The sequence below is a fragment of the Callospermophilus lateralis genome, unplaced genomic scaffold, assembly GCF_048772815.1.
Source record: "Callospermophilus lateralis isolate mCalLat2 unplaced genomic scaffold, mCalLat2.hap1 Scaffold_66, whole genome shotgun sequence".
In the NCBI taxonomy this organism is placed as follows: Eukaryota; Metazoa; Chordata; class Mammalia; order Rodentia; family Sciuridae; genus Callospermophilus; species Callospermophilus lateralis.
The window spans coordinates 8,794,027-8,805,784 of NW_027514882.1; positions in this window are offsets into that span (position 1 = coordinate 8,794,027).

Sequence of the window (11,758 nt, forward strand, 5' to 3'; positions counted from 1 at the left end):
TGTGCCTTCACTGCTCAAGTGATTCCTCCCAAGGATTTCTGATGCAGAGTTTTTTGGATAGCTTGCTGATCAGGCATTATAGGCCTGAAAGGTGAATCGGCAGTGACTGTGACATCATGTTGTGTCTAGAAGATGCATAAAAAGGAAGTCAGGCCTGCTTTTTTTCAAAAAGCTTAAGATTTCAATACCAAAATAGGACAACTGGGAACTGGTTCATTCTAGCCTTGGAATTATTAGCAAACCTGAAATAAGTTGACTTCTTTCATGAAAATAAGACAAATTAATGTATTTAAATACAAATGTTTAGCTCTAATAAAGGTATTATTCTGTATTTTTGTAATCTATAAAATCTGTGAAGTTAACTTATTTCTCAATGACCTATTAATTTTTGACAAATTTATCTTATTTACAGTCAAATCAAAGAAACTTACTTGAAATTGGTATTAATGCAATTTGGATGTTTCTAGTCAACTTCTGTTTCCATATTTATTTTTTTTAGAACATGAAAGCATAATGTCAATCTATAGTCGGTGGAATCATTTATATATTCTAAAGCAATCTGTGAAAAAATATAGAGAATTTTTATTGTTATGAAACTAATACTGCTTACTATATTTAGGATGAATTAAAGTATTATAAGATGAAGAAAGTACCCGATCAACAATAAAGTAAAATTCCAAATTTCCTCTATGATATTAGATAAATGATGTTTTGGTGACAGTAATACATATAATTTTTATTTTTTCTTTATCTAACCAGAAGCCTCCCAGCTGCCACTTCTGGGTAGTATCAGCATTGCATGACTAAATCATAGCTGATGATTTTACACAAATCAATACATTTTAATAGCTTCCTTTTGGGGAAGGAAGCACTGAAAGACAAGCAAAGAAAAAAAAGTGGTTTTTGTTCATGAGTACAACTGAGAAGAACTCAAATTGCCTAATGTGCATCTTTTAAAAACTTTTATTTGTAATTGCTTTTATGAATTATTTGGCCTTTATTAATATATCTAAATTGTATGTGCCTATTTATGTTTTTACATATATACAAATTCAGGCATCTGGAGCAGTCAGTGATACCAAAGGCTTTAAAACACTTACACCTGGAAATGTTCAGATGTTGACAAATAAAGAGTTATTCTCCAATCTTATATTTTTTATAAAGCGACAATAATTCACATAAATGCAAATTTCTTTGATTCGTGAAGGAAAGGAGCATTTGGTCCCACACTAATGTCAGTGTCTATGAGATAGGCTGTCTGTTTCTCCTGTGGAAAGTTTCAAGTAGCTCTGTGCCAGTTGGAGTTGTGTTGTACCCCCAGCATCATTCACAATAAATTATATCTATATTATAAGAAATGCATATTAGGAAGCCTATTTAAAAGTATACATGCAAGTAAAGCTTCACGATAAAGTTTTGTGTTTTAATGCTAAAGGTAACATATACAAAGCAACCAAATACATGGTCATAAAAAGTAAAAGTAATCCGGAGAAAAACTGTAATATATTTGACATTCAGTTTTCTGCAAATATATATATATATATATATATATATATCTCACATCCCCAGCCCTTTTTATATTTTATTTAGAGACAGGGTCTTCCTAAATTGCTGAAGCTGGCTTTGAACTTATGAACATCTTATCTCAGCCTCCTGAGGCACTGGGATTACAGATATTTTAAGAACTTTAAAACATCCATCCTTTTAAGCCAGCATGCACAAAAGAAACTAATTCATGAAGCGAGCAAATTTAAGCACAATTTTCAACTGAGTTCATCACATCAATATAAGGGACATTTGTGAACATTAAGAAAATGTCCAAGAATATTTTTATTTTGCTGCATATGGAATTCCTGCACTATTGTTGAAGAGATTATCTTTTCTCCACTGTTTGTTTTTAGTGGTGCCTTTGTCTACTATGAGATAACTGTATTTATCTGGGTTGTCTCTGTGTTTTCTATTCTGTACCATTGGTCTACATGTCTATTTTTGGTGTCAATACCATGATGTTTTCATTACTATAGCTTTGTATGAAAGTTTAGGTCTGATATGGTGGTGTCTCCTGCTTTACTCTTCTTACTAAGGATTGCTGTATCTATTCTGGGTCTCTCATTTTTCTCAAGTGAATTTCATGATTACTTTTTCTATTTCTATAAGGAATGACCTTGGAATTTTAATTGGAATCACATAGAATCTGTATAGTGCTTTGGGTAGTATGGCCAATACGAAATTGTTTTGACAATAAGAGATTGTTTCAGTAAATTAGAGCATGTCTATAGTATGGATTGTGTATTCATTGAAAATATTCTTAAACTAAAAACCTAGAAAAATAGCATGATGTTAACTATATTGAAATGTATATGAGTGTATTAAAACAAATTTTAAAAACAGGCATAAACATAATGACATTAAAATAATGCTTCTTGTTTCATAAGAGAAGTGTGATTATGATTCTATTCTTCATAATCCTGTACACTCCTGAAACTTTATATGATAGATGTTTTGCTTTTAAGGTCATAAAAAATGGAAATATATATATGAAATCACAGAATTGATTAAAAGTAATATATTTTTGTGGAGTAAAAACATGGTTAAAGCTGAGTGCCTTGAAGAGTAATGACAGATTTTTTTTGTATGGTCCTACTGTTGTTGGATTTGCATGGTGACGGTTGATTGTGGTAGGAGGTAAATGTTCTATTTCATTTTTACCCCAGAACTCAAAAATATTTTTAAAACTGATGCAAATATGTATAAAAGTGGAAAAGTACTTTATATATAAGATTTTGTGGGGTTTTGACATCAAGGTGCAAGAAAAAATACAAGAAGGCTTTGCTTAGATGTACAAAATTAAATAGAGTGTGATTATAATCTTCAAATTAATACAGAATGGTTGAAGAGAGTAAATAGACCTAATCCTATGAGTTAGCACTAACCAACTGTAAAATTTTAGTGTAAAATAAACAAGGGTATTTGTAATGCTCAGTAAGGTGTAAAGATAGAATTTGTTATCCCATAAGAAGTGAACTCTTAGTTTCTAGACAATTTCACAGAATGGATGGATTACTGAGACTATCAAGATGTTTTATTGCTTGTTCATACAGTGCTACTACCAGGAAAACACAGTCCTTAAAATTATTTTCAATGCAAAGAACTCGCAATTCAATGTAATTCTGAGATTAGAAGTCTTTGTAATTAACTTGAATGCATGTTTTAAGATATATATCATATATATTATATATATATATATATATATATATATATATATATGATAGTTTTACTGAAATATAGTAGAATAACATAAACATAATGACATTAAAATAATGTTTCTTGTTTCATAAGAGAAGTGTGATTATGATTCTATTCTTCATAATCCTGTACATTCCTGAAACTTTATATGATTGATGTTTTGCTTTTAAGGTCATAAAAAATGGAAATATATATGATAGTTTTACTGAAATATAGTAGAATAACAGTGATCAAGTAAACAGGATAAAGCAGCCGTATGTGAGGAGGCTAATGGTAGGGATAAGTGACTGTAAATCCTCATTCCTGTGGAGTCTTTTCTCCATTTTATGAGTCACTGGAACCATAGCACTTTTAATGAAAAGATGGGAGCAGCATAATAAAAGAGACGGTATATAGCGTCCACCCCAGATATTAAGGCCTCAAGCTTTAGAGGCAAACAATGAAGATTTGGGAGGGCAAGACCTTCATAGATTACGTTACACTGGGTGGTAACTCTTTAGGGTCCAAGAAGAAGTTTAAACTCACCAAGTTCAGCCTTATTTCTATATATATTTCTATTTCTAAGATGCTCTGTTTATGCCTGTGGGGACTGCAGAGTGTGAGCACAGCCATATTTCCAGAAAATAAAAAAAATAATAGTGAATAGTGGATGTCAATATCCTCAGTCATATGATAAATGTCATAAATATTTAAAATCCAAATATACTAGGAGAAGATGGGATAAAAGGAGAGCAGTCAGAAAAGAAGGAAAATGTGAAGGCTACTTCAATGAAGTCTTTCTTTTATTGAGACTAAAGAACCACAAATGCAATAGTTTACTTTTACTCTGTGTGAAACGTCTCTGCCTTTATCCTTTCCTCCCACTTATCTATTTTTTTAGCTTTTTTTTTTTTTTTTTTTGCAAGCATCAGCATGTAATATCCCTCTTGTCACTGTGGAAAGTGACTCTGATCTTTCGAAAATGAATGTATTCAACAAGAAAATCTTATATGATCCTCAAGACCCTCAAGAATCACTTATTTCTTATGGAAAATTGGAAACCAAAGAACCAAGATTAGAAGGACACAGATTTAAGGTCAATAATTGAAGGCATTTTTAATGAAATTGTTAAAAAAAATGACTTTCCTTCAGGAGTAGTAGGATGTCCACCCCTGGAAGTGTTCCATCAAAAGTGATAAAGTGACTAATTTTTTAGAAAAACACATGCATTCCAAGACCCTCCTTTTCCATTTTATACTGTGCTATATAAGTACTGGGGATAAAACACTGAACAAAACAAATGTGATTCCTGCCTTAATGGTGTTTATATATTTTGGAGGAAATATTGCACACTTAGTTGTGTAAATGGAGACTTTGGTAAGTGAAATGGAAGGAGAATTTAGAACACTGTGGGCTTCTGCATTTATATTGCTATCCTCTTTGTGGGGACTGCAGAGTGTGAGCACAGCCATATTTCCATATTGACCTGCGTTTAAACTGTTAAGGCTATATTGCTTGAGAAAATGACATTTTAGCCAAGACTTGAAGAAAAAACAGTTCTACATGTGAAGAGTAGAGGGAAATATGCATCGGGAATGACAAAGAGCACATGCAAAGGTCCTGGTACACACGTGAGAAACAGATAACATGATGAGGCTGGAGAGACAGACTGAGTTGAGATCATTTAGGCATTTATGCTAAGAGGAATTCAAAGACATGAAAGGGTCTTAATGAGGTTAAGTGAAGTCATATTTATTTTCAAATCATCAGTTACTTAGTGATATCATGACCTTCCAGATGCTCGAGTTTACAGAATTGAGTAAGGTAATTTCTTCAATAAATTGTACCTTGGGCAATAATACAGGTCTCCATGACTTTGTGCAGAACTACACTATTTTCTTTTTCATTGATCCTGTATTATTTCCGAAGTTTTAGATCTATGGATTCATCTGATTCCCCTTATCTCCTGAAGGCACCCAAAAGAGTTTTGTGTTGTTTTTTTTTTTGTTTTGTTTTGTTTTGGGTTTTTTTTTTTTTTGCTTTTGAGCTTATGTTTGAATTGTTATTTGTTACCCTGTAGTCAAATTTAATGATCATTTCTTCTTTGATTTGATATATTCTATGATTCTATGAAATCTATCCTTTGACATTTTCTATTCAGATCTTATATATATTTTTTTCATTCCTCCTCCCACTCCTCCACATCCTCCTCCTCCTTCTTTTTTCCCCACTTATTTTCAGTACTTGCAACTGAATCCAGGGTCTTCCTTATGCTAACTTTATGCTCCACCACTGAGCAACATCTGCAGCCCCACAATCTCATATTTTTCCTCTTTTAGAATTTCCATCTGGATTTCCTTGATATTTGCATTTTCCACCAATATTTCTCATCTCTTTACTCATCACACCCACATTTTAAGTCATTAAGCATCTGTATCTTGTCTGTGTAATAGTATTTTTAAATTCTCTCCAATTTTAACATTTCCAACACTTCTGTATTTGTTTTTTCCCACATTTTTTGTTGGTGCATTACAGTCGTATATAATGATGGGATTTGTTGTTACATATTTATACATGAACACAGTATAACAATGTAAGTTGGCCAAAATCACTCCCCAGCACTTCCTCCCGCCCTCCCTCCTCCCACACCTTAGTCACTTTCCTCCATTGATTTCCCTTTGACTTTTAGGAGATCCACATCAACATTGTTAATTGTTTAGCAAAAAGCTAGAACTATTAACTGGAACATTGAACTCTTGTCCAAACTTGTTATTAATCAATGTTATTCTTTAATGGATAATTAGAAATTTCAATAACTCTAGTAAACACTATTAGTCTCATTTTAAATAGGAAGTCAGTTTTTTCAAAACCGGCTACAGCAAGTACAATAAAGCAAGTGGATCAGTGGAAGGAGTGGGTGGGGAACTGGAAGGTACTGAGGAATGATATGGATCAAATAAATATGTGTATATATGAATGAAACAAAATTAATCCCACAATCATAATTCATTATAATATGCCAGTAAGAAATTTTAAAAAGACATACAAAATGGCTACAGCAGTATTTCTGTTCTCACATTTCCACAACCTTGCTATGCCCATTGACAGGTGGGGTCTATTTCCCTTCCTCTTGAACTACACAAAGCTTTGTGACTAACCCAATCAAGAAGAATCTGGTAGACCCATGTGAATTTCTGCAGCTCATTCTTAAAGGTCACATGGCTTGTCTCTTTTTCTCTTTCTTTTACTCTTTTGAAATCTCAACCTTGGAGTCTAGCTACATCCTTAAGACAAAAATAAGATCACAAGGAGAAGGTAGCTGTGGATTGTTTCAGTATTAAACTAGTATTAAACTCCAACAGAGAGGCCTCAAATGATTTCAGGTAAGCCCTCTATCCTGACACTGAGTAGAGGAGAGGGGGACTCTCTTACCCAACCTTGACCTGCCCAAATTATAGCTCTGTATTGATTGAATAAACACTGTCATTTCTTTAAGAGTTTCTTCACATTGCCCTAGTGACATTTTGAACAGGACAATTCTTTGTTGTAAAAGGTTAGTCTTACATTGTAGGATGCTTAACAATACCCTAGATCTAGTGTGGGTACTTGATACTCCTCATGAACCACCACTCTAAACTGGATACATCTCAGAAATCAGAGAGAAAATATGTACTTTTTTCATCTCACTAAAAATTGAAACAGAGTTCCCTAAAGAAGTGTGCCATCCCTGATAGACCCATCCAATGGTCCTTTAATTAAGGCAACAAGACCCCTCTCCAGACCCTGTTCCATTCAAACCCTTTTACATTAGAATAGATGACAAATGATCAAAATATAGTTTTTACTGTCTCATACCAAGTCGTTAATGAGAAAGACTATTGGCACATAGTAGAGAAAGAGGAAGAGGAAGCAGCAAATTTTAGCCCTTTATTAAAAAAATCTGTTGCTATGTGGGCTATAGATGGCAGTCTTCTTAAGTCTTGATTTATTATGAAGCTCAGTTACTATATTGCTGTCATGCTCCATCTCAGTCCTCATTGTGTATTTTATTGACTTGACAAGTACTATGTGGAAAAGAGAAGCAGAATGTATGGGTTGTGGTACTAATTTGATATACTAACTTGTGTCAGACACATGCTTTGATAATCAAAAATTTTCCTCAAGAAGCAAATTAATTCATGTAGGAACCATTTCTTTAAGCCACTCGGTTTTGATGTCAGTTGTGATGCAGCACATGATAATTTGTTCCTCCCTTTCCTGTAGGACTTTTTTATAACAGCATTTTACAAAAGAATAGAAAGGTACTCCATAAATTGTCTATGTAGTTTTTAGATTCTTCAAATTTCAAAAGAAACGTATTAAAAGTTTTCATTGTAAATATATTTTCATCAAGTTTCCAAGGTACTAATAAGAACACTAGAACAACTTCAAAGCATTCTATTTTTGTTGATTGTAACACCATATATTGTCTAAAATATTAAATTGACTACATAATATTACATAATATAATCAACAGTTCATTCTCCTAATGAATGCTTAGATTATTTCCATAGTTTTTATTTCCATAAATATTATATAACAAAATGTTTCTCCATATATATCCATAATGGTTATTTATTTAGTATAAGATTTTCAGGAGAATACTGAGTTAATTAAAGGTTTTATAATATTAACAGATGTTGACAGACTTTATTTAAATTGGCTGCAATTTTAACCAGCACTATACAACTTCTTTCATTTATTTAGAACATTTTTATGGCCCTATAAGATTTTCACATATTTTTATATAATTTATTATACAAATTATTATGTACATTGGTAAATTTATATATGCATATTTTTTATTTATATAATCAATTTCACTCTGCTAGTTTCTAAGTATTTTCTCTTTTTTGTTTACGCCCTATGAATGAGAGTCTAAAGATTTTTTATTTAAAGGTGACGGCAAGATAAAGAGAAAACTACCAATTTTTGAATGTGTGTCTTGTATCTAGATTCTTTTTTTTCATATTAACTTTGATAGATTTTTCTAGAATCTCCTCAGTTGTACAAAATTATATTAAGAGAAGAAAGAAATGAAATTCTGTCTTCCAATACCAATGCTAATTTGATCTTTACCTTACTGCTTTCAGGGCACCTCCAGCCAATATTGAAATCTAATCTTAAAAGCAGTCTTCCCTGTCCAATTTTTGATCTTAAAATGACATTGTTTTCAGCCTTTGCTATTTATCCTTAATTATTTAAACATTTGCTATTTATAGCAATAATACTTATTGTGTGCTTTGCAAATACCCAAGTATTAAATTTAAGTAATATCTTTTCAGTCCTTTTATTTAGTGTTATTGTTAGGAATGGCTAGTCTATTTTATCAAATGCTTATTTGATATCTCTATAGGTTTTTTGATAGTGAATACTACTTTCTTGCCTTAATGCAGCTTAAGTATCTTTTTTAGATACTAGATAGAAATTGCCTGTGAATCTGTTTCTTCAAATTTTTCAAAGTGTACATTTAAAAATTTCCAATTTTTTAGTCTTTTGTGGTATTTATTATTTCTCCCCCCCAATAAAATCATACATTTCTTTTGATTTGCAAATGTGTTCTCTAAAATTTTGTACCACAACATTTATTTTTTCTATTAATATCCTCTGTGGTTAAGTTTTATCTAATCTTGTGTATTTTACTCCCTTTCTTTTGAGTTTTGAGGAAGTCATCATTTTCAATGGAACATCTAAAACAAAAATCTGTGATTTATTTATCATTTGTTCTTTTCCTCAGTTGAAAATACATCTTATAATCATGTTAACTTTACAGGGTTATTAGGGTGAAGATTGAGTTAATTTTCATGAAGTACTTAGATTACTCAAATTTGAAAAGAAACATTAAAAGTTTTCATTTAATTACATTCTCATCTAGTTGACAATGTACTAATTGGTAGTTCTTATCTTTAATGTTTAGCTACTGTATAGTTTGTCATACAGAAATTGACAATTGCATAAATTCTTCAAAAATGTGTCTTTTAGTGATACATGTCTCCGTACTTTGCATTCATGTAGGTCTTTCAACCCTACAGTCAGCCTTCTGATACTAATGTTTTTACTCCTCTCTTTCTCTTTTGCACCTACTTTCAGATTTCATAGTTTCTTTTTTAAAAATTTAATTAATGTATGACAGCATACATGCTATATTTTCTTTCTCAGTACCTCCACTTTCTCTCCTTTACTCCCTCCTCACCTGCTTTCTTCATTCTACCACTCTCTCTTCTTTTTCCAAGCAGTTTATTTTTCTTTCCTATTTTTCTTTACAGCTTCTGCATATAAGAGGAAATATATGACCTTGACTTCCTGAGACTGGCTTCATTCTGATTCTTATAAATAGTATAGAGCTGTCATTTTCCAAACTAGTTTAAGAACATAGACATTTTATGGATTATAGTTCACCCCCAATTTATGTCATGATTGATGAACTATTTTATGTCTTCATTTATGTTTTTATTTATTTGATTTTTTGTTTTCAACATTTTTTGCATCTTGATCAACAATGAATCATTCCAAGATCCAAAAATAATCAGAAAAATTACTCTGTATTTTCACTCAACAACTTATATTTTCTGTAAAGTTAGCCATTTTTTCATAAGGCATAAACACAATATTTTCTTTTGATGTCTGCTTGAGATTATAATGACAAAAAATCTACTTAAATATGAATTGTTTAAAATTCATAGTCTTAATAATATCTTAAGGAAATATTAATTTCAAAACAATTAACATATTAAAAACTAATATAAATTTATTGTATTTCATAGTTGACAAAAATACATTGTAAATAATATCTCTCATGTAGCAGAGATTTTTGCAGATTTTTTTAAACTTAATATACAATTTTTTGAGCACTTTTACCTTTACAGAAAAGTTGAGTGAAAAACACAGAATTTCTACAAGCTTATTTTCCCCATCCCCAATTTTTCCCTATTATTAGAATCTTTAATTAGGCAGCATTTGTTAAAACTGATAAGCCAAAATTGATATATTGCTAATGAGTTTTATGATTTTCTGTAACCTGTGAGTTTTGGTCAATGCGTGATGGCATATATCCACCTTTAGAGTATCACTCAGAATAATTTCACTGCTCAAAAATCCCTTTGCTTTGCATTTTTTCTTTCATTAACTATTCATATATATATATGGCTTAGTTTTAACTTTACTATGTCTTTTTCCCCTTTCAATTCTTATTCTTTGAGTTTGATACAGTTGGAATATGCTCCATATTATTACCTTGTTAATTTGGAAATCAATATATTTTTTAATTACTTAATGAATTTTTCTTTCTGGTGCTCATACTTAGACATGTGTCTCTCTATTGATAATTGACTAAAAGAAAATAATGTTAATAATATTTATGGAGTATATGTTATGTACCTGTCAAGTGTTAATAATAATCTATATTATCTAATTAGGTCCTCACAACATTCTTTTAAGTAGGCATAATCTGTCCAGAGAAATTAAGGCATTTACCCAGTGCTATGCAAATAGTAAGAAATGGATTCAGTATTTTCGAGCCAAACTAAAGTTTCAAAACTCATTTTTATATATTACTTTATAGACTCAATTATTTATCTTGGAAAAGTATACTATTTCTTTATTGTTTCCTTCCATTTAGATAAGACAATATTTTAAAATTATTTTCACCTCCCTTCTCTCATTTGCCTCTCCCAAGAGATCTTTGAAATGATTTTGTACTCTATTTCAACACCACTTGTTCCAAGATTTTTCAGATATATTTTATATTTTTGAATTCTGGACTATTTTTCCCAACCAATGCTTCATCATATCAAAAATTAAACTGAAGTATCATTTTTCTAGTATCAAATAAATTTATGAGTATAATTACATGTTGTCGAAGCTATCTATAGTCACACAGCATAAATGAGTATATGTGTAAAGAATTTGGTGACAGATATAAGGAAAAGTTACATGTTAGTATCTAAATAGGTATTAACTATTCATTATGCTAGGAGAACATGTTATAAGGAACATTAAAAATTAATATATAAATTTAAGCAAAATGTTTATCATAGCATTAATCTATGAAAAACATTTGATATATCTGAAGTTGAATCATGAGCTAAATTTTGAGAGGGCATGGGGCAGGGAAGATTATGGAATCAGGTGGACATCATTACGCTATGTACATGTGTAACGACACATATGGTGTGATATACATCATATACAACCAGATCAATGAAAAGTTATGCTGCAATTGTGTACAATGAATCAAATTTCATTCTGATGTCATATATACATGGTTAAAATAAATAAATAAATATTTTTAAAAAAGAATTAAATGGTTAGTTAACATGTATAACTATGAAGAAATTGTATCCATCCATTAAAAATAGTATACAAACTATACAATCTAGAAAAATCTTAAATGACATAAAGAATATAAGAATGCAAAATCTGATAGAAGTTATATGTATATATATTTATGAATATATGTGTATGTGTATACACACACACACACACACATACAGAC